This window comes from Platichthys flesus, chromosome 3, assembly GCF_949316205.1.
Source record: "Platichthys flesus chromosome 3, fPlaFle2.1, whole genome shotgun sequence".
Classification (NCBI taxonomy): Eukaryota; Metazoa; Chordata; class Actinopteri; order Pleuronectiformes; family Pleuronectidae; genus Platichthys; species Platichthys flesus.
In genome coordinates this window covers 5680663-5707045 of record NC_084947.1, presented here as the reverse complement: position 1 = coordinate 5707045, position 26383 = coordinate 5680663, and positions in this window count along the sequence as shown.

Sequence of the window (26383 nt, the reverse complement as noted above, 5' to 3'; positions counted from 1 at the left end):
GTAGATCGTTATCATTTGATGCATTAGTCTCTCTCTACCTCCTTCAAACATAAGGGGAAAGGATTCAGTTCCCCCGCCTCTCTATAGTTGAGGTAAAGAATGGGGAAGACAAAGGCAGCTTATATTTTATACAAGCACAGAGAGAATTTAAAACGATGCATTCAAGGCCACCCATTTTTAAATACAGAAACAATAAGAAGACAAGGAGATTGTCAGCTGCTACCAAAAAAAAAAGAAATCACTTTGTAGTTTTATCTGTGCGAGTAGAGCAGGAGATTCAACAGAATAGAGAAGGGGTTTTCAAAGGTTCAAAGCCAGTAGGCAGGTAATGACAGAACCACCTTGAAACTTGACAGATTCATATCGAAGTCCTTAATTATACTCCTTCTACGGCAACACTGTAAATTACAGTCTCATTATTTGTGTAATTATGGTACAGACAAAAATAAATTTCAGTATGATGGTAAATTATGTGTTGTTAGCGAGAAATGGCAAACAGTGCAGGAAAAAAGTCCAATTGGACCTAATTATATACTTATCACAAGTTTTCCATAAGGATGATGATGATTTCTTTCTTTTTCATAAAAAATCTGTTTGTTACTCCTCAACCTAGTTCCAATTAGACTCACTAAATCAAGCTTCAGTTTTAATTCTGTGTCAACAGGTAGAAGCAAAACTCTCTTGAGCTTTAAACTCCGTTCATAATTTAAACATAATCAGAACTTTTTATGAGCTAAACAAAAGACACTTTTTTCAGCATTTTTCAGATATTCTAGTTATGATATGGTGCAAAACAATACGTTGCATCCAATTCAGTATGGTACAAAGAAAATTTTTGATTTATTTTAGCTTTCTTGTTCATTCCATGGTAAAAAAAAATAGATCTACTCAACATATTTGTTTCTCTAATTATTAAAAAACACTGACCATTACGAAAGAGAAAAAGTTTTTTTGATAAGAGATAAAACCAGGCCTGGATTTCACCTGAAACCCTCAAGTTACACTTCTATAGCTCCTCACACATGCAACAGTTAAACAAATGAACAATGAAGAATGGTGCAATGTGCCGTAACTTCTGCCAGCAGACAGACCAACTCAGCAGAGAGTAGGAGGCAGTGTCTCTCTACTTAACAGTGGCTTGGCATATTTTGTAAATTGCTTGTGTGTCTTGTCAATCTGTCTGTTGAATGTGTAGTTATCCCCCTCCGTTATAATCTGATTAGCCGGGACACAAATCCTACCCTAGACCATAATTGTCTCTTGTAATGAAAGTAAAAGATTGTCGATCTTTACTTCTACTTCTACTCATACTGGCTGGTAAATAAATTGTATCTTATCAATGTAGAGATGTTCAAACACTGCCTCTCGAGTTACAAGTACAAATCATCTATTCAGAATCAAGCCTCCTCAGTCAACTCACTCATGCACTGAAATGTCCTGTGGCTCCAAAAGGCCCCAACCTTGACTTCATATCACCTCTTCTGTGACTTACAGCAAACTTTGAACTTAACTTGAATTTGTACGATGTAACTCTGCGTTTCTTTAGTGATGGATGATTCAGGACATTGATTGGTGCATCAATAGGGCGATGGTCATGCCACTGAGAAAAACCTTTGCCATTCAAAGGTCCGCCAAAGTGCTGATGGAGGAATGAGTCTGCTTGTTGGAAGCACCAACACACACACACAACAATGTGAAAGTCAAGAAACACGTTAACTACTGATTTTAATTAGTTTTGCTTAGATCAATTTGCACATTTCCCCTTTATTTAGATATAGTATAACTATAAAATGGACTGTTTGACTCTTTGCTTTTGGTCTGCACAATCTAACGTCTTAACTCTGAATCTAAACTCTTAACTTTTTACTCTTGAAGGTATTTTCACTTGGCAAAAGTGACAAAGTGATTAGTTTTTCCATTTCGCCGCCTTAACCTTAAACTTCTTACAGAACAGAAATCTGTATTAAAGTTCCATTCCGGTGTGAGAACATGAGGAAAGCTAATGATCCCAATCCCAGAAATGTTGAAATTACTGCTTAACCTCAAAGTCTGAAGGCGGCTCCACACGCGCACACACTTGTTCAAGACACAAAGATGAAATAACCGCTTCAATTACACATGTCTTTCTCTCAGAACAAGATTACATTACAGCTTCTTTTTGATGTCTGCCCATGAGGTCGAGTTCAGGGGGTTTGGGAAAGTTTTTATCATGCACTCCTTCAAGGTTCGGATTCAAACTCATGCAGATGCAAAGTACAAGCTCCATTTTACCGTGATGACTTTGCAAAGTGATTTACATCAAAACGCAGCCCCTCTCCTCAGAAGAATATTCTTTGCCCTCCCATCTAAATGGAAATGTATCTCAATCACCATAGCACTTTTCTTCCATTGCATTTCATCGTTTTTTTTTGTTTTGCTGTTCGATTCATTTTTCGTTGTCACAATCGCTGCTACATATTTCATACGTTAGAAGACTTAAGAGAACCCATGTGTGCTTTCCTCAATAAAATTCAACATCACTCATTTTAGATGAACATAAAAAGCTCACGGACAACTACTGCTCCACCAAAGAGATTCATGCCAAACATGGAATGTAAAAGCAAATGAATTTATCTTGGTCTTAATCTGGCTGGTGGTATATAACCTAAAGAGGTTTCCTTGTTGCCAAAATGTTCCTCGTGGAGATCCTACACTTGGTATGAAAATTATAATAATATGGTGTAATTAAATGACACCTCTTGATATGATGAAATCAATTTAAATATAATAATGTAATTTTTTCCTTTATACATACACTACTACACAGTACTAGGACTATAATAGCTCTATTAAAATGTCTTACAAAATATAAGGTGGTAAGAAGTGGGTTTACTTTTTGAATGAATATGATGAAGAGACTGCCAAATGATCTTTACAATCCAGATATGATTTTAAAATGTAGTAAATACAGATCTGTACTTTTTGAACAGGCTCTGGTTTAGAGCTTCTGAGTGAAATTTCCCCCCCCCCCATGTAAAAAAAGCAAGCCAAAAGGACATGAGTGTTTAGTATTTTGTAAAAGTCTGCCCTGAGTTCACTTCCACTGAATACTGATTGACTGTCAACTAGTGTCCACTGCATACCTAACTTCTCTGGGTATCACCTTGTTGAAAAGGTTGTTTTAAATTTAATAATCAACATTGTCATCTCCTGAAAGAAACGATCAAAGCCAGCATGTGAATTGTGTTGTAATTTAGAAATTCATTGAGTAGAAGAAAAAGTGCATACTGATGATTACATTTCCTGCTGCTGTATATACTTTTACCAGTACACTGGAGGTTTTGCATTGGGGAGTGTCCTTGTGGCACTGATGTAATGGGATCACAGAGGTCCGGGCCCCTGGAGGACCCTGCAGGCACGCTCTGTCTGCTTAACCAAACACCCTCCAATACATCCTGCCTGCTAGTTAAATATGACATACTGGCTCACTGACTTATCTACATGTGGGCACGTTTTAACAACACACACTCAGCCACTGTAGTTAAATATCATCCAGTCACTGGTGAGCACTTCTGCATACAGTCACTCATCACTGAGGCACACAACCGCCCTCTAGATGAAAGTGGTATGACTTTGTTAAATCTAAGGAAGAGAAAAGACATGTCACAACAATGATCCATCCAGCAAGGAGGGAAATGAGTAGTGGGTTCTGTGTTTATCTTGTCCATTCATTTGTTTTAGTGTTATCTTAACGAACAGGGGGTGGCAACATAACCTCTTTGTGGCAGCTAAATATCTAAGGGGAAAACAGTAACTGGAAATTCTTGGTATGTCATACCCAAAATTTGATGTTTTTAGATACATTATATGAATAAAATATATTAAATTGTTACAACTTTTCTTTAAAACTAGTGCAGTGCTGGCTTTTGAGTTTACCTAATCTTAAATTAAATTACGTTTTCAATATGGAATGTGGAAAAATAGCATGATTGTGAGTTTGTCATGATCCTCAGAAAACCATTTTTTTTTCAACATAATGAGATAATAGATTGTTTGAATGAGTTGTAATCACATTGTGACCAGATTAGTAAAATTTGAGCACAGCTACTTTGGTAATGAAAGAGACAGTGTTACTTGAGACTATGCAAACATCGTTAAAAAGAAAACGTTGATTAACTCCAGTCGTTGGCATATTGCGGTGCATGCAAATGCAATCAGTGATACTTAAGAGGTAATGGCCACATGAGAGCCGATAAAAGGGTAAGGCAACTTCTTTGATTATCAAATACATGTTTTTAGATTTGAGAGGAAAGTACAATGATATGCTGATGATAACACTAATCAGCAAACGCATTATAATTGTAATAATAATAATAATCATTATGATATTACAACCAATACTTTTTAAAGGACAAACTAGTCCAATAGTGTAAGATATTCTTGAAGTTATTTCGGGAAAGAACAGCATTAGTTAATGATTGTGTTGTCGAGCAGCAGGAGCCAAGTTGTATGGTGAAGCTATGTGATGCTCTCTTTCTTTGTCTGTGTTCCTGCTTGGCCACCTACCCTCTTCTACGCTTTGCGGTTCTACCAGAAGGCCATTTTTTTCTCCTTTTTTCCCCATCATCCAATCCCCCTCTCTTCTGTTCCAATAAAACCCTACATGCGTTCATCCTAGACAAACTTATCTTGTTGCGACTGCAGCGCCCAGGGTCAATTTCCCTCCAAATGAGAGCATTATCTGCGACAAGGTGTCCCGTGATGTAAGCCCGCGCCCCTGCCGGCTTCATTTGTTTCAGGCAGACAAACAGAAGGCTAAAAACTCTCCCTGTGTTTTGTTGTTGCTGCCTGATTGCTCTGTCACACTCTGTTTATTTATTTGGTCTGAGGCATGATAAGGAACAACCAACAGACTGGAACAGGATTCCTCTACTCAGGCTTGAAAGACAGAGAGAGGATGGGAAACAGAAAGTGGGAAGTGTTGGAGAGGGACGGACAGGAGGGAAAGTGTAAACCCTGTGGGTTACACTGAGGCTACTCCCTCACTACTATGTTTCAGGGTTTAAAACTTTGTTGCTCCTGTAACGATGACACCTGGTGTCGACACATCCAGAGTTTTCAAGCGCCTAAAAAAGGAAACTTGGGAAAAGCTGCTTGCACTGTTTTAGTTTGATGACTCCAGGACGAGCCGTACCAGAGACATTTGAAATAAAGCAGTCACCCCTTTTAGCTTCCTGATTGGTTGTTATTGGTCAGTAACAGTTCGATCTCATTGTTAATCCAAGAAAAGAAATCCCACATTTTACTTTTTACCAAAGCTATTTCTCGTTCGTAGCATTTTCTGGATATAGAAACCAGCTGCTTCCTGGTTACACCACCAGGTGCATGTGCAGTGTATGTGAATGTACAAGCCACTAAATTAAAATCCAAATTATTTATTTTGGTATCTAGATAGTTACCGTAATGAGATGTTTCAAGGACTTGTTTGGTGAAATGTTAATAAAAATGATGTGTTTTGAGATCAATACTCATGAAACCTGGGTTAATTTAGCTACTACTCCATCTGTAAACCTGGTAAAGCGTTTAAAGGATTAAATTCACACAGAATGCTTCTTCCAACAAAGGAGGGAAAAGTGCTCAGACATGTTTTGAGCTATGCATTTGTGATATGTTTGTCCTTGAGCTGTTTTTCTCTTAATGTCAAAGCAGTATTATAAAAATATCCTGTGGTTACAAGAATTGTGATTTTAACCAAGCATCAGGACTCAAAAGAATACATGGCCTCTTGGGTCCTAAAGAATCGTGTTTAGGAGCCATAGAAGGATAACAAATGCCCGAATCACATAAAGAGAAGTGCATATCCTTGACTTTTGTTGTCCTTTTCTGCTTCAGGACTGTTGATGTGGAAAAGTGAATGCAGGGACAGATGGCAGAGAGTGATTTGCTGTTTGACTTTAGGATTATTGGTCTCAGCCTGAGCTTTAGCCTGCTGGGAGGCTGTGAAGAGCAGTTTGGTCATGTGAACATTATCTTTCCCTCTCATCAATCTCACTCAGCCGCTCTGTGCACTCATCTTATGATCTATAAAAGTAAAAACTTCACCAAGAGAAGCAACAACATTTAACTTCTGATCTCCAGCAGCCACACACAAACTGAAATCAAGGCTTTTTTAGTGTATGGGGTACATAATCATAACAAATATCCTAAAAACAAATGTATATTTAAGATACTTTTAATAACTCTTAGATAATTGAACATTAGATAAGGGTTGTGTCAAACATGTTCTTTTGAAACAAACTCCCAAATTCCCTATTGAGTTATATAAAATGTCTGTTAGTAGTCTATGTAGTAGAACACTACCATTATGCTTCATTTACCACAAATGGAGCGACGCCTGCAAGCTAGTTCAGGCAGCCAACTCAAGCTGCACTGCTCCAATCATGTGACATACATCATGTGACATACCACACTCTCCACAACTATCTATCATACACACCCAGGTCTATGTAAGCTGAGAGAAATTTCCCATCATCCCCTTTTCTCGCACTGCTGCTGCAGTATTGCTACCAGTTGCTTCAGGCCCTCCACCACCCCAGGATCCACCTGTAAGCTCTAGCGGGGGGGGGGGGGGGTTACAAGTATTTGCTCATCACTCCCATCAGTCGTGTGTAATCATATGGTGGAGTGATTAAGTTGGAGCCTAGACGCCGAACACTAAACCTCTGCTAGTGCTGCAATAAACGTTAATCGTTGTCTGACTGAACGAGCAGAAAGAAATATTAAATAATCAAAAAGGTGCAGGAAGAATGAGAGGGGGGCAAAAGCCATGAAAGAGGGTAAATTGAGAACATAGTGAAATGGCTGCAGGCTCAAAGTGACCATTACTCTTTCAGGTTTAGTTATATTGGCCTTAGAATACAGATCCAATCACCTCAGTCAACTCAGTTAATTCGTTCAAACACGTGTCTTAGTAAACTGACTGCAGTAAAGAAACATGCAAAACAAATATTAGCACTGAAGACCACACACACACATACACACACACACACACACACACACAAACACACACAAGAGAAAAGTAAAAAGAAGACAACTTATTTAATCAGAATTTCCAACCTTTGAGTACCTGACAACATGCAGGGTATGTCTGGATGAGCTACTGAAATATAGTATCAACATATGCAACATGGTGAAATATTGAGTGTACACTGGTTTAGACCCTTCCTCACTCAAAATGAATTCCCCTGAGTTGTGACTCACAGGGATTTTGGAACTGCTCTTAGTCTGACCTCACCCTGAGAGATAGAGGGGATGCCTCCCTGCAGAGGTATTCCTGGCACATTCAACAAGAGGAAAACCACACAGAAGACCCAGAACACAGTGCCGGGATTACATATCCCACCTGGCCTGGGAATACCTGAGGACCTCCCAGAATAAAACAGAGGATGTGGTGAGGGAGGTGACACATAAGCTACCTTGCTTAGCCTGCTCTTCATGACCCAGATACACAGAGGGGAATTAATGGATGGGTGGGTGGATACATGGTTTAAGCAAACACAGTACTTTTGTGGCTGTTGCATGCTGGTTCCAACTACAATAACAATCCTGCAGTTTCAGTCCCTCCAAGTGTCTGGTGACCCCTTTGACCTCTGACATTTAAGTTTCCAAGTGAAAAGAGGTCAAAATGTGAAGAAGTTCCTATAAAGCAGAAGAGATGATATGAGCATTTTCTCTGCTTTGACTCGAGCCAAAAACATGATATTTGAGGCAATGGTGACATTGACCTTTGACCTGCTTTGACCTGCTACATCAAATAAGTTATTTGGATGGAAGACAGAAAGGGAAATAGAAAAAGAGAAGCAGCAAAGAGTGGGGATAAAAATCTTTGGAAATGGCCAGGAAACATAATATGGAATAGGAGAGGGAGATAAATCGTGAGAAAGAGAAGGGACGGCGATGGAAGGATAGAGGTAAAAGTTATAAAAAGATGAGACAGCAGAAAAAGGCAGGCAAAGTGGAAGGGGGCTGGGTGGATGTGTTGTAAAACAAGTGAAAAAGCAGAAATGAGGGGGGAATAAGTATTAGAGGAAAATGGAGTGGTGGGGCTGGAGGAGGGGAGATACTAGACAGAGAAAGTTACTTGGGAGAAAATTAGATTTGGACAGTAAAGGAGTAAAAGAAGGAAAGAAGGACATTAGTGAGGGGAGAGAACGACTGAGTGAATAGGGGACGAGTTGGAGAGAGTACAAGGAACCAGTTTACATAACAGACTGCGATTGAGAGAAAGGTGGGAAAGGGATATGGTTTGGTGTAGACTGTAAGAGAAAGGCAGTGATTAAAAAGGGAAGACAGGTGGGGTGTGAGAGAGAGAGAGAGAGAGAGAGAGAGAGAGGAGGAGGGAGAGTAAGGTATATTGCAGGACTAAGTGGCCAGAGCGCAGTCTGCCAAATATAAAATCAATAGACACTATCTCAGTCCGACCTGCTACTGCTGAATCCATCAAATTTTTTTTAATGATTCCTCAGTAAAAGATGCAGCAAGGCAGCGTCAGAGAACCTGAGTGTGTGTGTGTGTAGATTTATACAGAACCACTGTGTGTGATTTGTGCATGTACACACTGCACGTGTGTGTGCTTTACTGAAGTAAAAAAGGCAACAAAAAGATGAACCCATTGTACACTGAGAGAAAATGCAAACTCTCTGCACTGAACCTTCTAGTTTGAGTGTTATTACTTAAAGCATATAGTGAGTGTCTACACTTGAGACCTATGTGTAGATCAGATCACATTTAATGACCAATTAATGCAGAAAACCTGGTCTTTTTAACGGGCTCACTCACTGACACCTAACATGTGTTTCATGTGTCTACTGACACAGGAAGGAAGTTAGTGTGTGAATCAGTTTGCTTCAAAGTCAACATGACAGGTCTGTGTACCTGTCTGTGTCTCTGTGTGTAAGGGAGTGTTACAGACAGTAATAGTGTGTATTTCTGTGTTAGTTTTTTTACTGTTTATGCCAAAAGTCATTTCCAGGTACAAAGCTAAAACGTTGCCGCCATTTTATGGACTTGCAATTGTGTTGATGTTGTCAAGGTCTCTTAGGTCTCCCTGACACACACAAGTACACACAACTAGACTGCTGTGCAGACAAGGGGAGCTAACTAAATGATTCACTGCTTTGCTGTCACACCCAAGCACACTCAAGCATGCATACACACACATGCACGCACGCACGCACGCAGAGCTGACAAGCTGACGCCAGACTGGTGCAGGACCACATGGCCTCTTAGCTGCTGCACACTATTATTGGGTAGTGAATATGCAGGCAAGTAGAAAGGAGGCATGGGAGACTTGAAAGAAAAAAGGGCAAAAAACAGAAAGGTGAATGAGGATAAAAGAAAAAAGGAGTGGGGGGGAAAGGGAAAAGAGGATGAATAACAAGGGTAGGAGGCAAACTGAAGAGCATAAAACCGCAAAGAGGAGACTTAGGTGGTCGGGGTGAGTTAAGACAAACGATCAGAAAGAGAGAATGGGAGATAGAGGGACAGAGAGACGTGAAGTGTAAATTTGCACGGGGGTGAAAATGAAGTAGCTTTGAAAGGCAATTGAGCAAAATCAATTTGAAGTCCTTTATTCAAGGACTAGGGGGGGTAGCTAAAGAACTCAGTCAATCTATTAGCGGTCCACATGCATGTGCGCACACAGTCTCACAATTTAGACATCTAACAATAACGCCTCTTACGCATATAAGCACACTGGCATCTAAATGTGTGAGGGCATTGAAAATATGTCCTGTGGAATAAAGTGCACACATGCACACACACATGTTTTCTCCTGTTTCCCTACTTTGTACATAGTTTTCTCTCTAAAGGCTCATTCATGCTGCTTTAAAGAGATACGTCCATTTCAGACAATATAATCATTACTCCCACATATTTCTATGCATCCTGAGCAGAGGGACATGGCGACGGTGGAGGAGGATGGGAAAATTGACGTCAGAAGAAAGAGGCAACGTGTCGTGGACGTGTTGTAAATGGTCCAACCTTCAACTCAGTTTCAAAATGTTCTGCCTTTGTTAGAAATGTCCTCCTTATGTCCTATGGTCACTTTTGACCACACTGCCCCCCTCAACTTCCATTGGTACTGGTCCATTCGGTCTGCTCTGTCCGTATCAGTAAGCTTTCAGAAGATGTCCATGAAATAAACACAAAGTATGGACAGAGGAATCCATCTGTAGCCATATTTGTATTGTTTAACACAAGCATAAATGATTAATTATGTGTTTAAACTAAATTATGATCGATTGTCCCCTCTATCAGTTGAATTAAGCCACATCTTCATGTCATATTCACATGTTTACACATTCATGTGCATTTGCATAAGCATCCGTTGTGTCTGGTGATCAAGTGAATCTGATTGGCTCATGAGTTGTGTGAGTTAGTTACTACACCAATTTACATTAGCCGTGATGGCATCTAAAAGCACGATGATACCTGATTTCACATCCATTTTCATAACACCAGCATCATTTGATTGTCAGTCTGTCCCGTGGGGGAAATAAATCATCCAATTAACACTGAGCTAATGGGCGGGATTTTAATTAGAGCTGTCAACATCCCCGCTCTCCCTCTCTCCGTGTTATTTCAACAGCCATTCATCTTTCCTGCTCTTTTTTCAACACACGTTTTTGTTCTGCTGATTGCTATTCCACAGGGGCTGTTTTCACCGACTTCATATCCCACACCACGCAAACACACACACGCATGCACCAACACTAGCACACAGCCACCACCACAAGTGCAGCCAGTTTTGAGAGCCCACGCACACATTCAGCCAATGCTCATCATCAAAGTCAGGCTCTGTCAGATTTTGCGGTACGTGTCGACGAATGAGAGCCGAGGGAATACTGAATGTAACGGTTGAAATTGTTAACACTGGAAATTTGTGTCACTGCCTCATATTATACTCACTGCAAAGTATTTCAAAACAAATCAAGAGGGAAAACTTGAGCAGGTAGTAATCTGTGACCCTTTTATGTAGATATAATCCATTTGGAATGTAAATTCGAGCCCATTTTCTCACAACCCAGATCAGATCATTATTAACTCATCCTCACTCATCCACCTGCTTGTACTGATTATGAACACATGCCACCTTGTTCAATATGTTTCCATTCCATCTCATTGCTGTTCCTTTTGTAGCTGCTGCTGCATTTACTGGAACTAAACAGTAAAGAGTTGTTGGAGCTGCTGTCCACACTCGATTAAAGAATCCTGTTTGTTGAATTGCACCTGCTGATGTAGGTCCGATGCCTCCCAGCTTAACTCCATCACGCATTTCAGAGCTTGAAATCTGGTTTAGTTGACAATGACATTGAATTCAACGATTAAGGCAAAATAAGCATACCTGGCTCATGTCAGCTTATAAATTCTAAAATTTCAAGAGACATTAAAACGTCAAAATAACGGCCATCAACATGTCTATTAACCCCTTTTAAATTATGTAAATAGGTTGTTTTTTTTGGCCAGAAAAACTAACAATTATGGATAAAATGTTAGGGAACCTTTGATAGTTGTAATTTCAAATCTGATATACAAATCCATTCACCATGAGCATCTACTCTCATAATAGTGTATCCTCATTTCATGTTACTATATACGTAAAAACCAACCGCTTTAATGGCTACCACTAGAAAGTGATTAAAAATATGTCATCCAGCCCACATTTAATAAGAGTAGTGGCTTATTCTTACGTCACGAAAATTTGATTTGCACAAATGGAAGTGCAACAGGTGTCTTCCTGAACTTAAAGATTTGGCTGCTGTCGGACACATCTGGTAACATAAACAAAGAATTCTGTATTTCAGCGAATTGATAGCTATGAGGCTTTAATGCAACATGTCCAATATGAGCAGTTTACTGTTGTTCTCCTTGTGATAGCAGTTAAACAAATTGTGTTGCTTAGCACAGGGTATTTTGACAGGATGAGGTTGACAGCCAAGTTTGCACATTTAATCATAATTATGTTAAATAGCTGTCTTCATGGTGAGGAGGGGGATCATTCTTGAGCACCTGGGTCAGTGGGAATTAACTGAGCAAACTGAGCTCACCCTATTCAACATTCATGCACATCTGCACCAGCTCAGTGCTGTTCCACTGACCACACTGACAGTCGTAGTCTAGTCTTTGTTTTCTCTCCGGGCTCTGTGAAGACTGTGTGTTTGAGATAATTAACAGCGTTGGCAAATATTAGCTTCAGCCTGAGCCTCAGGAATAAACAGCAGCAGTAGCACCCAATATTTCCAATATATATATATATATATATATATATAAGTTGTTACAATATGTGTTTCTTCTAAGTGCAGGTGTGATGAAAATAGCCTCAGAATATTATTCTTATAAATACAAACCACATTTTCACTCTGCCACATCAACTTAATTGAGTAACTATCTCTCAGGTAAGACTTTCATTTTCACGAAATTTATAGTCAAAGAATTTCTCTTAAAAGCAGCTTGTGCATTAAGAGCAACCCTCCGCTTCAGACTCACTGCAGTTAATGTTAATAAAGCCTGACTGATCGGCCAGTATTTACAAGCCTTTTATACATTTATCATATATTGATATAGTTTTATAGAAACTGGTGACTTGACAAAGGCACCAGCATCAGGAGGTGGAGGAAGCTCTTAACGGAGGTGATCAAGGGTAAGAGAGAGGAGTGGGCCTTTTACATGACTGGATGAATTGATTGAGGAAGGAACTGCCTTTTAGATTTGAGATTTTTTCACTGAAGAGGTTAGCAGGTAAATGTATGAATAGATAAAAGCTTTAATAGAAAATGAATCATGAGACGTTGCATCTTTTTTCTAAAATAAATTGTAGAAAAAGTCCTGAGGAGAAGTTCCCTATAAAATCCAAACAAAAGTCCTGTCATGCCCGACTCACTGGCTTTAGGACAGCATAGCTATGTAATTAAGGCTATTGCAATGATGGCTGCACCGAAGTACTTCTGTGATCATGCAGTGCAAATATGCATTTTTAAATAGTTGGAAGGAACTCGGCATGGCATTGCTAGAGCCTCATTAAGATTCAGACACGGTGACTGCCCATGGTCAAAATGTTTTTTGCTGTTTATTTTATGTGCACCAAATCCTAATCTCTCTGAGGGCACCAATATGGCTGACAGATGACCAGGGTTCCTCCCACTTTAATGTCCAGTGGGTGTGGGAGTAAAACCTGTGACAAAGTTACACAACTTCTCTCTTCCAGCCTTAAACTCATGTTGACAAATGCAGCATTGGTAATCTTTAGCAACTGTTTCACACTGCTTACATGGGCATGTGTGAGAGTGAGCACACAACTGTCTTGTTTAGCACGGAAATTATTTGACAAAGTGAATCCCACTTTACCATGGATGTCTTAGCGATGACAAAAACTGCTGCCATTTATTTCCTTCTTTCTCCCTCCCTCTCTGTGTTGGACCTACAGTCTGTCTCCCTCTCTCTTCACACACACACACACACACACAGTGGATACCCATCAATGTGCATTTCTGCGAGTAAAGCCAACTAATCTGCCTTAGCAGCATTTCATTACAGTGCTGACACACTGAGTGTAAGTGTGCGGTTGTGTGTGTGTGTGTGTGTGTGTGTATATGTGTGTTCTGCTCCGCTTTCTGGCCTCTCTGTTAAAGGGGAAATGTACTACCAGCTTTTAAATTAGTCACACATCACTGCAGGCATAATAAACAGTAACACGCTGGGACGAGTAGCGCACACACATCGGAATCATGAATAGACGCCGGTATGACACGCAGCCACATGCAGATGAACTGAAGCAGGGTTCTCCCAGTGGTGAATACCAATATAGACAAAAAAAGAAAGGCCTGGAAAATGTGTTCAATTTAAAAAGGTGAGGAAGGAGGAGTGTTAGAGAGTGATAGATGGACTGGAAAGGTGGTTGTGCTTTTAAGTGCTTATGGTTCTTTTTATTCTAATTGAAAATGTTACATGTTTTGGATTTAAGTGAAGAATTTACAGAGGGTTTGATTGATTTTTACCAGCGTTGGAACCATCCATGGAAATTTGCCGGAAAAATTCCTCAGGATAAAATTACCAATTCTCAGTTATATTTGTATCAAGAGGTGGTTAAACAAACTTTGATTAAACATTTATTGTAAAAGGGGATTTTAGTACACACTCTGTCTGTGAACGTGTGCGACAGAGTGGGAAACTAGCAAAGGAAATCATATCTGTTTCCATTAAAGCTCATTTATTAGAACTACTGTGGCTCTGATGGGAACATTAGGCAGGCACTGTTCTCCCATTCTCCAGGTTTATTCTGGTGTTTTACTTCGTACCAGTTAGTTTCGTTTTTTCCTTTTCATCCACGGCATTTTATCCATGCTTCAATTTTACAACCAATTCATCCTGCCTGTCTAGTTTTGCTTCTCTCTTTCTGACTCTCACCATTGTCTCATCCTGCACATACATCATCCATGTGCTCCTGAAATAGACTTTGAAGAGGGCAGCTTATGAACTTGGAAATATCGCTCTCTGCCTCCCATTATATGGGTTTACACTTAGAGTAATTCCAGGAAATAACGTGTTAGTTCATATTCGTTTAAGCTTGATGTTTTGAATAAGTGTTATCCTGATTCCCTCTTTCTTTCTTCCGTGGTTATTTTGTTCTTATAGTGAAGTTTTATGTTTTTTCCATTTACCTTTTTAAGTCGGAGCCAGGGACGTGTCTGTGTCTTCATTATTCGATTATACTGTAGGGGCACCTATTTTTAATCCAGTCCTCGGATCAAATGCAAAAACGAAAGAGATCTGATAGAGGGCATTTCAAAACAAAAAGGAACACAACTCCCATAATAAGGCCTTTTTTTTGTATTTTGAATTTAACATACTTAAATGCATGCTTCAGTTGTCTATTTACAGTAATTTGTCTAATCTATGCTTTAGAAAATAGACAAACGTGACTATACGTCTCACAGTGCAGGTTGATTTAGTGACGCTTCCGGGAACATTGTTGGAAATGATTCTAGGATCATTTATTATTTTGGGTATTTCAACATCATACACATCCTCCAGGCGACCCAGCTGGGGCTGTTCAGACCCCAGCTTCTGTCCAGATGGCCAAATGCTCAGTCCCCCTTGGTGCGCCTCTCTTGAGTCTCAGCCATCTTCGGGCTCTCTCTGCCGCTTCACTGGCTCTCCTCTTTCCTACAGTGCCAACAAGCTGAAGGCTGTGGACAGGGATCGGACTGCAGAGCACTGTTCTCGAAACCTGGTTCTCCAGGTTACTCCTAGACATTTCTGAGCACGCCTGCATATCCTGACAGATTCCTTTGAATATCAATCGTAACCTTGGAGCTCTTTACTCAAGTGGCACCACCTGGTCATTGGCTGTAGACTTTGGCAAGTTTGGGAGTTATAAAACTATTTCTAATATGAGTCCTAAATGAATTCATGGGTGTTAATTCACAAGAGAAATCAGGGGTGTTTGGGGTAATAAGACTTAAAGAATGGGCTGTGTGTTACCTGGTCTGCTCCGGCTTCAATAGCTAAGTGTGAAATGAACCGGATCAACAGCCAAGACTAACTTACTTTTTACAAAACTCCAGCATGCACCTGTCTCTTTCAATTTACCTCTGAAAACTTGGATAAAGACCAGCAGCAAATGAATGATTGAATCCTTCCTTGGTGATAAAGGTAAAGGATAAAGGTTTGTTCAGAAGATGTTAACAGATGTTTCCCCATTCATTACTGAATGGATGGCCAATACACAATCTCTCAAGGGTTGATTGTGCCTCTCATCCATAGCATTCCTCTCCTGCCCTCAGGCAGCTGCTCAGGGTCTGCTCCAGGGTTCCGTGCTGGTTGATGATGTTCCTGCCTTGTCCTGTGCATGAAGGTTAAACAGGCTGTGGAATGCTACCTGTGAGGCAGCACCAGTCACCTTGGTCATGTCCAAACTTGACGGGACCCTTGGTACCACACTACTGAGTCCTGATTTGGTTCACCACTTTCATGAGCCTGCTGTGACTCAGCTTTAGTTCTGCCGTCTGCTTTCTAATTTCTTGCAGTCCTCATCTCAGTTCCACATTTGTTACCCTGCGGATCATGCAACTCTTATCCCCAGTTTTCTGACACTTGTCTTGAACTCCCTTCAGAGAAACTTGAATTTATCCTTGGACCCACCTTCTACTCAAGGGGCTACTGATATTCCTCTAAAAGTCCTGTTAAAAAGCTAAGCACTAGCAAGGGCAACTGGAGCTGCAGGTGCTGCAGGTGATTACAATTGTGTGCATATAATTATAGTATTTAAGATTTAATTATTAGTTTAGATATACAACACTGAGAAGGTGACTCAGAAAGAGGCAAAAGCATGAAAGAACTGAAAATGACGGAAACAGGGAAGAACATTTAAAAAAAAGAGGGATGAGAGACAGAGAGCAAGAGGTGGATTGAATTATTTCAGCGAGCTGAGAAGATCACAGACTCTAGACACCCTCAAGACATTTACCGAACACACAGTGATCAGAGGTTGGACGGTAGGAGAGTGATTTAAAAAAAAAAAGTGATTATGTGTGTGTGCCTTTGTGAGTGTAAGAGAGAAGGAAAGTATGACAGGAGATTGGAAGAGATGATGTCATTGGTCTACAGTGACCATCACTTAATTCTTGAAACTTCAGACATATTCTGTCGTCATGTTTATAAACACACTATGGAGCCTCACACTAATACCTCACACTCCCAGTCCTGTTAACTGTGGCTTAATTAATAACCCCTCAACAACCTTGTTGTGAGTGCATGTACACACACACACACACACACACACAAACACACACACATAAACAGGCAAAATTAGTTACCAAATTCTTACATAAAATGTAATTTAAATTAGCAAGCTAACAACAGTAAGAGTTCTCCAATCAGGGGAAAAGCAGAACACAGCAGTTCAGAGGTGTTTCAATCAGGCTCCATCTGTTTTGTAGTCAATCATGGTGTCTGAAGGCACATGGGTTCACATGAAGCGAGAGAATAAAATAAAGTAAGAAATAAAGAGAGCAGGTTTGCCAGAGTTAAGAGTAACAATGTTTTCATGTGCATCTTCAAATTCCCTGTTAAAAACTGGATGGAAAGACATGAGAAAAAGGACAAACTGTCATTAAAACATTTCCACATTGAACTGAGGTGGGCCAGTTTGCTTATCAAAAAGAGAGAAGGTCTTAAAGGCGGCTGGAAACTGTTTGTTGGAGAAGACCCAGATCGCAGTCACAGTGCCTGCTTGCCTGCTTCTGCTTATTCAGCTGTAGGATTGCAAAGCATTACTTTGCATGCCATGTACTGATACATGCCTCTGCTCCACTCCTCAAAAAATGAAGAGGAATAAAAAGAGCACAAATGTCGTCAGACTATAGATCAAGGTTGGCAACCTTTGGTATGCAGCAGTGAAATCATTGACACACTGATAAGTGCTTGAGAGAGGAGTTTTAATTTATTCTTTGAGGAATAAAGCTTCCTCTTAGCTGTATGGCAAGATCACGCCTTGAACAGTCATATGCTTTTGCAATGGTTGATATGAAGTTAACAACCTGAAATGATCATTACAATGTCCTGATTTTGAGAGACAGTGTGTCCTTCAAATGCTCTCTGTGTGTAGCCTGTATGATTGGAACAGGAGAAAAAATAAATTATTACCAAACCGGTGTATCATATTGTATGTAAAGAATCAGGTTAATGATGCATCCCCCACTACTACTAATTATTACGTTACTAGTATTCCTTTAACTGTGTCTTTTCTATGCCTTTTTAAATAAATGTGCATTTTGATTATTCATATTTTTTTGTCTTATTTTGTGCACCTAACCGTAAACCAAGTTTCTAACTTGGAATAATAAATGATTAAGCTGAACTGAACCGACTGAGTGTAAAAGGAAGTGAAAAGAGCATGAAAGAAAATAACCCGGTAATGGTACTTCAGGTCATTGGGGTGAGTAAAAATGACATGTTTCCGTAGCAAAGTGCCTCTGATAACGGCATATTGTTACCAACTGGCCAGATATCACTGATACACTGGCACCATTTCTAAGTTAAATGTTATTTGTGACAGAATGTGGTTTCAACCAGAGTTGCAGGTTGTATATAAACTGCAAAAGCATGTCCTGCTTACAAAGAACATGCAAATAGCGCACAAAATAAGTGTCATGAAGCATAATTAGCAAGTAAAATTTGTGGATTGACGGACAGACAGTGACATTTGACGACCAAATTTTTGTCAGTCCAAAAGGCTTGTGCTAAGATCAATGACATTCTTTCAAAGCATTTCAGAGATATTACATTTGTGTTATTGCATTAATGTTTATGTCTTTTCTATTCTGATCATCCTTGAGTCAAGGTAAATGAGTCAGATGCAATTAAATTCCCTTCAGGCATTACAAAACGTGAGGTCACGGTGACTCTGACTTGTGACATTTCAACACAACATCTATTATTATCATCTTTGAATTCCTTGGCAAATTGCTTCCAAATGTAAAAGGTCCTCTATGGTTCGTAGTTTTCACATTCATGAGGCCTAAGACATTGTTTGTGAGGTCACAGTGACCTTGAAAAAAACAACATTGGACAAGCAATTGAATTCGCAACAAGATAGTTATTTTCATCATGGAGGCTGAAGCTACACAGATTTATGTATTTAGTGGCAGTTCGACCTATTCAAAGTGATGGTATTCAAAGAATCGATTTCTATATGAAAGAATGAATTCCTGTTTTCACGTCCTGTGAGTGACAATATTGAGGCCATAACATTTAATAGATTGTACTCATGAATGCCTCTACACTTGTTGTTATTTGAGAATCATGCAAACACACAAAGAGCCACTGATTCTGTGGCACAACATATAAAATTTGAAGGTATATATTACTGCCTTCGTGTAGAGTAGTTGAACCCTCCTGGCATCTGGTAGAGACTGTGGGATGTGACCAGTACCAGAATGGTGCACGTATACCGAGGGCCAGACTGAGGAACAATCAACACTGAAACAACGATTTTTTTTAATAAGAGAAATGTATTTTTATGGTGTAGCAATCCACTTGTGCAAGAAAGACGCTGGTTTAATATCGTCCTTGTTTTGAAGAAACATGTGTGTAAATATATGTTTTCCTGAGGCTGTTGATATCAGCAGCTAAGGGGTGATGTGAGGTAAATGACTGCTGCGGATGTTGGTGAGATGTAATGTGAGAGCCTTCTCATGTTTTATGGCCCTCCAGGGCACTGTAGTCTGAGGACGTCATGTTTATGCCCCATCAATATTCCATCACCATGGAGAACTGTTAACCCCCCCACAAACACACACACACACATACACACAAGATGTACACAGTCAGTTTGCAAACATTCAGCTGGACCCGAAACTGACAAACAAATATCAGATATTGCATATTCATGGATTCATAGAGCAAAGACAAATCAGTTGTATGTACAGTTGATTTCTGTTTCTATGACCACACCTCACTTTTCCGTCATCTCACTCGTTGCTCATTAACAAGCCACTGTTCAGAGTGTTGAAAACTTAGCCTTTTCAAATTACCACGATTTCCAGAAGAATCTTTTTCAGGCACTTTTAAACTGCCAAACGTTTATGTGAAGCATACAACTTTTAATTTTGGCTTTTTAAAAGATTTATTTTCACCTCACCTTCGTAAAATCAATAGGACAAATTGTTGCACATATGGCTCAGTCGCATGTTGCTACTCACTAACAGATGCATTTTTTTTTTTTACTTATCCATAATTTTGCAATGAGGGTCCCATAAAGACTGAATGTCTCTTCTCCCTGTGAGGCCTGAACAAGATGGATAAATGAAATAAAAACATTTATGTATAACACATAAGCAGGGACAGGTGCTAAAATAAAAAAAGGACCAAATGGGGACTAAATGGCAAAAATGTTTGAGGTGGAAAAAAACAAGTTATAAGAAATGACATGGTTATATGAAAACGGATTTTCCATCTTGAGGTCAGACTCATTTTACTGTGAGACACAGAGTTTATGAAGAGATAATTTTTCAAATCAAACAAGCTGCTTCAAAAGGGAGCAGGCAGAATAAATAATTTTCACCTGAATCTTAAAATATAACCGGCAGGGTAATTGATTTGCTTCTGCTTCTTCAATCAAGAACTTCTCTAATTACACTTTTATCAGACTGTAGTGTTTCTTATGAATCCAGTGATATAACAGAAAAGTTCATGTGCGGTTGGGAGAGAGGCGAATTCGCTCCTGGTCAGGTCTACAGTCTATCACAGGGCCGACATGTAATTGTGAACGTACTGTACTGGGGTACACAACATATTTATCCTAATCACACTGACTTATATTTCCTGTCTTCCTCGTGTATATTGATTTCCATGAATGTTAACTAGCATGTTTGTGAATGGAAACAGGTGTAGCTGTTGTGCTATCGAGTGCCAATATCAATAACGCTGCATTCTAAAAAGGTTATACTGCTCAGGATTGTGATAAATAGGGTGTCAGCAACAAATCGGTTCCACGTTGCCCTTTTCTGAGCAGAGTAATGCGTCCAGTGAAGTGTGGGTCTAAGTCACCGTTAGGTTTTAGCAGGTCAGGACTTTGTCTCTGTGGGAGAGAACATATGGTGTCTGGTTTCATTCTTTAGAAAAGTTTACAACCATTGTATCGACACTACATTGATAAGAAGGTGCTTATATTAAGCAGTTACAGTGAGGCCATTATTGGTTAAGGCCATTTTTCCTTTATATCATCTATATGCTAAGAGGGCGTCACAACTCTGGACTCTAAAACCCAGCGACAGTCCTATTTCATTTACTTTTGTATATCTATAAATGTATTCCAAGTTTGTTGTTGTTATGTGATTGTGTGTGTATTTATGCACCAAGAGAAGTAGTACTTCTAGTCTGGTTGTATGCATATTTTATTCTGATTATAACAGTCTAACAACACAGTTTAAATAATGAGAAAGATTAGAAAGATGAATCCTGTTTTAGATTAAGTGCATGGTCTTTTATGCCATTTTCTTGGAAAAACATGTATATTTTGCGCAGCGTGTCTGCATCAGAAACTCATGGTCTACACAGATTCCATGCATACAGATTGGCAAATCAATAGCTTCCTCATGGTTTGTCATTTCAAAGGCCTTCTTGGAATCTAATTTAAATCTTGAATTTTGTTCACATCAATACGCATGTATAACCATTGACCATCAATGTTTCAAAAAGCACGACTCAATCAACATCATGTATGAGTGTGAGCTCATGTATTTTGTTCGAGCCTTGTGGTTGTGTGAGTGTGTGTACTGATAACATTTGTGTCTATATGCATGACAGCTTTAGTACATTATTCTTGCATTGCTAAAGTTTCCTCTGTATGTTGCACTGTGTGTCTGTCTGTGTGTGTTAAAAATCAAGTGAATAGAATTTAGACTGACCCATTGGCAGAAAAGCCTTCTAATTCAATATTAAAAACTGAAACTAGGAATTGTTTTAATATCCTTAGAATGAGCGTTTCATTGTGGGAGCAAGTCCTTGGGAGCGAGTCTGCCATGTTTTTAAGGTAGCCCAGAGTGTGCAAACCAAATACCAGCACCATAGAAAGCCATTTGCTGCAGACAATTGCGACATTCACTTGTGACTACACAACAAAAATGTCAACAGAGTGATGTTTAAGAGGGTTCTACATTTGTAACCCACTTATTTAATGTCATAGGCAAGTTATGAATTTACCAAGGCATTTTGGACAGATGGTCTCACTGACCCAGCAGCGTATGTGTGTGTGTGTGTGTGGGCACATGTATCAAGACAACATGTAACAAGCTCTCTGAGGTGAATAAACCATTTACCTGTCCCGTTATGATAATCTGCACTGTCATTAACCCCAATTTCCTCCTTTGAGACAGCTTTAGCGTATCATAATGTAAATTCAATTTATTCGTATGCCATCTCTTCTGTTTTGATCCACGTATCAAAGATAAAAGGTTTATCCATCGCTGTCGTGATGGAGAGAATTGTTGCCATGGAAAAGATGGTGGAGCTTAATGTTGAAAGGAATCATAACCTTATGTTTCTAACACACCTCTTTTTTGTTAGATTCTACAAATATCATTCTCGTTCGTGTAAAAAAGACAAAGTGAAAAGATAAGTAAAGTTCCAAGACTTTTTCTAATAGACACAAAATGTTACTGCTTCCTGCATCTATCGGTCGCTTAAAGACGTGTGTTGGAATATTAACAGAACACAGAGAAGGTTTTTCCTGGGGATAGAGCCAATCCCCAGTCCAGCAGGTAAAGAAAAACAATAAAGTGAGCATTGTCTAATGGCCCCTGCATATCGGGTTCATGCTTTAAAGGAACAATGCTTGCACTCTGCAAATAATTTCATTTTCTTATTTAATTTACGCCACCTTTTTTATGAGAACCCCAAAGAAACAGCAGCGATGTATGAAAGTCTACAGTAAAGAGACAAGGTGGCCTGACCGACACTGGATTTGGGGGCCTGAGGCTGTTATTGATTTTTGAAAGTAAATATCGATAAATATAGACACAAATAAATAAATAGATTTGTACGTGTATGTGCGTGTGTGTATAATATGTACAGCACAATTGGAATAGGCAAGACAACCAATCGTTCTTATCGACCAGAGTGACTGCAACTGACATTTTGGGACACAAGATCTGAAGTTCAGCTTTTGTTTCCCAGAATTTAAATATACTCATGAAAAACAACTGTACATGAAATGACGAGGATATTCCTTTGTTATTAAACAGCTACATCATGATGACTGCTATTGTGCTGTTATGACACTTAAGCTCCTCTCTCCTCGTCTGCACATGTAAGAAATAGTTATTCTTTGTGCATCACCATCAGCAGTAGTTTCCCAGATAAAAGTTATATGCACTTTAAAGAATGCTTTTGATCACGTTACATTTTTCTTAAGTATACTGTAGGGTGTTTTATCACTGAAGTGCCAAATATTTGTTTCTGAGGAAATGCTCCATGTGATGAATTCAGCTCTGTCAGTTACAGTTTGTTGTTGATAATAGGATGACAATTCACTTCGTATTCTCCTTTTATCATTAATTTGCTTGAGGCTATATTTTATAAGCTTTTTTTCCAACTCTCTCTCTCTCTCTCTCTCTCTCTCTCTCTGTCTCTTCCTCTGTTGCGATTGGCAGAAGAGTCCACTGTCTTGTCGTTGTGTAATCGCCCGCCATATGACAGAATCGTTGGTTAATTTGGGAGTTTGATAATTGTCACTACATCTTGCTGTTGTGGGGACGCCTGGTGCGATTGGCAGTCATAAAGTCATTTTCTCTAACAGCATCAATGAAATAACAACAGGCATTACAGACATGAAATCTGGGACCACCTGCCTTGTGTAACAGCTTTTGGAGAGATCCACAGGGATGAAGGGATCAAAAATATCCTCCAAAGAAAGAGTGACTTTCTGTTCTTTGGTTCTTCAAGGGGGTTGATTTCTGGTTTGAAAAAAATGTGTCACTTGATAAATTCTTTACACAGGAAGTCATAACATTTATATTCAATCTGCTGAATGATTTTCTCTCAATAAATCAACAAACTGTGGCTGCTGACAAAACACAACTTCCTAGCCGAATAGATGGGGATTAAAATTTAATCTCAGAATGATAGGAGATTATTTATGTTGAGGATGGAAGCCCAGAGGGACAAACTATCTTATCACACACATCAAAGCTTCTTATCTGCCTCACAGCATTAAACTGTCTGCAAAACTTCACCTGAATTCAATCTTGCATTCTAGGAGAGCAGCCTGTGTTTGGGAAAGCATCAGTATGGTCTCAAAAAAGATGCACCCAACCATTCATAGCAACGCTATAATGGTGACTTGGCTGGCCGTAAAATGTGGGAAATAGATAAAAAAAAGTAGAAGTACAATCAAAAGGAAAATTGCTTTGACTGAGGGGTCATCAGGTCACATGAGAATACGTTTTTCATCATGAGAATAAAAGGATTTCATTGTAAAAGTTCAAAGGTAGAATTAGATTTGTTTCACTCTGTAGTACATCTGTAGATCAGCCTGACTTATCTCATAAAAAAAGAGAAAAGGTCAAACTGAAAGTTATGAGCATCGACAAATTTCTAAATCCAATATGTATAGGTTAGTTAAATTGTGTTTACAAAAGTATACAATCTAATAGAAAATAAAAAAAATAAGAAACACAAAGTTTAAGTTACGGTTTAATTGTATTTAAGGAAAGAGGTGTGTTGATTTTTGATAAAAGTCTGTTAACGGAACACCGAACCAGCAGCAGGAGGATTTTATATGTTGTATAAGTTCCGAGTTGTTCTTCTTCATAAGATCACATTGTGTCATCCTACCTGAATTGATTTTAAGTGGACACAGGAACAACACATATCTTCTGCCTGACATGAAGGTTAAGAGGCCACAATGGAGGATTCTCAACGAGGATCTGTTGAAGTTAACAAACATGACAAAGCATTATTGTTGTGACGACAATGCTATATAAATTATTTAATGCTTTGCCTCATTTGCCTTTGAGGATCAAATGTATAATTATCGATTCTTATTTAACTAGCTACTACAAACATTTAAGGGTTTTTAGACTTATGCATTAAAAACACCTTGTCTGTTTTCATAATCCTAGAGGTTTGAGCAAAAGCCCTATCTCGTAAAATTCACAGCTATTCATGTGGCTCATTTTGTGGTATTTTGTCACATTGCTTACTTGCTGTTTCTGAAGCTAATCTTTACCACTGAGAAAATGGATTTAGGCAACACTGGTAAGAATATGACTCTCCAGGAGAATAAACTGAATCACCAACAGGTGTTGTTCAAATAAAAGAAGCATCAGGTCTGATCATGTGTTCCTGGCAGAAAGACAGATAAGCCTAGAAAAGAGAGCGTCTCTCACAGCAGAGCTCACCCATGTTGAAACACCTCCCTATGCACACACATACACAGTAGGTACACAGATCCACACGTGCACACTAATACAACTGTGCACAGTTCCCTCCTTTAGATCTTGGTGAGGTTTTCATTTTTATCTGTGCTTTGGGGATTCATGTGGCCAACAGGCTGAAATTATTTAGCTTAAACATTGGCCGTTCACTGAGAAATACCAAACTTAAATTGCAGACACATTTACATAAGGTATGCACACACCATTGAGGTGCTGTTGTCCGAAACAAACATTACAGAGGCCCAGGGATTGCTGATGTAGTTTTACATTGACACTCAATAACTCAATACAACAGGTGAAATGTTTCTTGAACTGATGAAACTGAGGTTGAATTGTTCAGGGAAGAAGATAGAGCACTTTGTATGGGCTTAAAAAAGACGCACCATACCAGCATAAACATATAAAAAAAGTGATGTACCTTGGAGGGGCATCGTTTCTTTGTCAACAATTTTCTGTAATGTCAGTGTGGTAGAGTGATCAGCAGAACAATGACCAAAATGTATCTGCTGGAAAACAACGTTGGAGCCAGAACTCAACTTTGTAGATATGATGTGGAATGGTCTCCACTAGGGCTGCTCGATTATGGAAAAAATCACAATCACGATTATTTTGAACAATATCAAAATCACAATTATTTAAACGATAATTAATATGTGCCCTTATACTGAAGTCTATGCTTTATTTTTTTTAATCACTTCCGGTTCTGGTAAACACCGATGACGGCTGGGTGTCTTATTCCTCAGTGAAACCAGGATATCGGTAGCCTGACGTTGTCATACTCACAATTCTAGTCAGAATGTGAGTCTGATACCGTTCCATTGGGCTGTGATTAAGGGGCGTGTTTCAACCGAACCAGAAAAAAAGATGCCTCTTGTCTCAATTGGACAAACCTACAACCAATCAGAGCAACGTAGTATGTGACGTATGTTAAGCGACTCATTGTGAGTTATTTATTAACGCCGGGTTCACACCAGACGCTGAAGCGACCGTTTCTTCGTCGAGTCTATTTTTTGCGCTCGACGCGAGTGTATCGCACCAGGAAACACACTGAAAAATGATTTTAAACGATATTGATGACATATTTTATATGATATAAATTATCAAATATGATACTTTGAATTCATTAAATGTCTCCCTCTGCCCATCCACTACAGCCACACAAGCAGTGATACAGATAAAAAGAGAGAGAGGGGGACTACGTATTCTCCACATAGGCTTGAGTGGAGAATACGTAATTTAGCCTCGACACCCGACATCTAACGGAGCAAACAGCGAAGTTCTTCAACATGGATGACATTAAATTAATAATTGAAGTGGAGAAGTGCAGTGAGTTGAATGATCCTCGGAACATGTTGCATAAAGACAACACCCAAAAAAACAACTGTTGGGATGCTGTTGCTTAATGTTGG